The following is a 225-nucleotide window of genomic DNA, read 5'->3' as shown; positions in this document are numbered from 1 at the left end:
CAGGCCAATGTGCCAATTTACATAGGGATCAGATAAAATTTTATGTCCTAAAAATCTGTCATTTTACCTAGACCTTGGATTTAAAATATTGTAATGTTTCTGTTGAGTCATCTAAAAATCTTGAGTAGCAGAGTTTTAGCCATAGCCAGGATTCATACAAGAGACCTCAGCATGCATGTGCTCTCTCTCTCTCTCTCTCTCTCTCTCTCTCTCTCTCTCTCTCTC

This window comes from Mus pahari, unplaced genomic scaffold, assembly GCF_900095145.1.
Source record: "Mus pahari unplaced genomic scaffold, PAHARI_EIJ_v1.1 scaffold_5842_1, whole genome shotgun sequence".
Classification (NCBI taxonomy): Eukaryota; Metazoa; Chordata; class Mammalia; order Rodentia; family Muridae; genus Mus; species Mus pahari.
The sequence above is the reverse complement of the archived record's forward strand: the minus strand, read 5'-3'. Positions refer to the sequence as shown.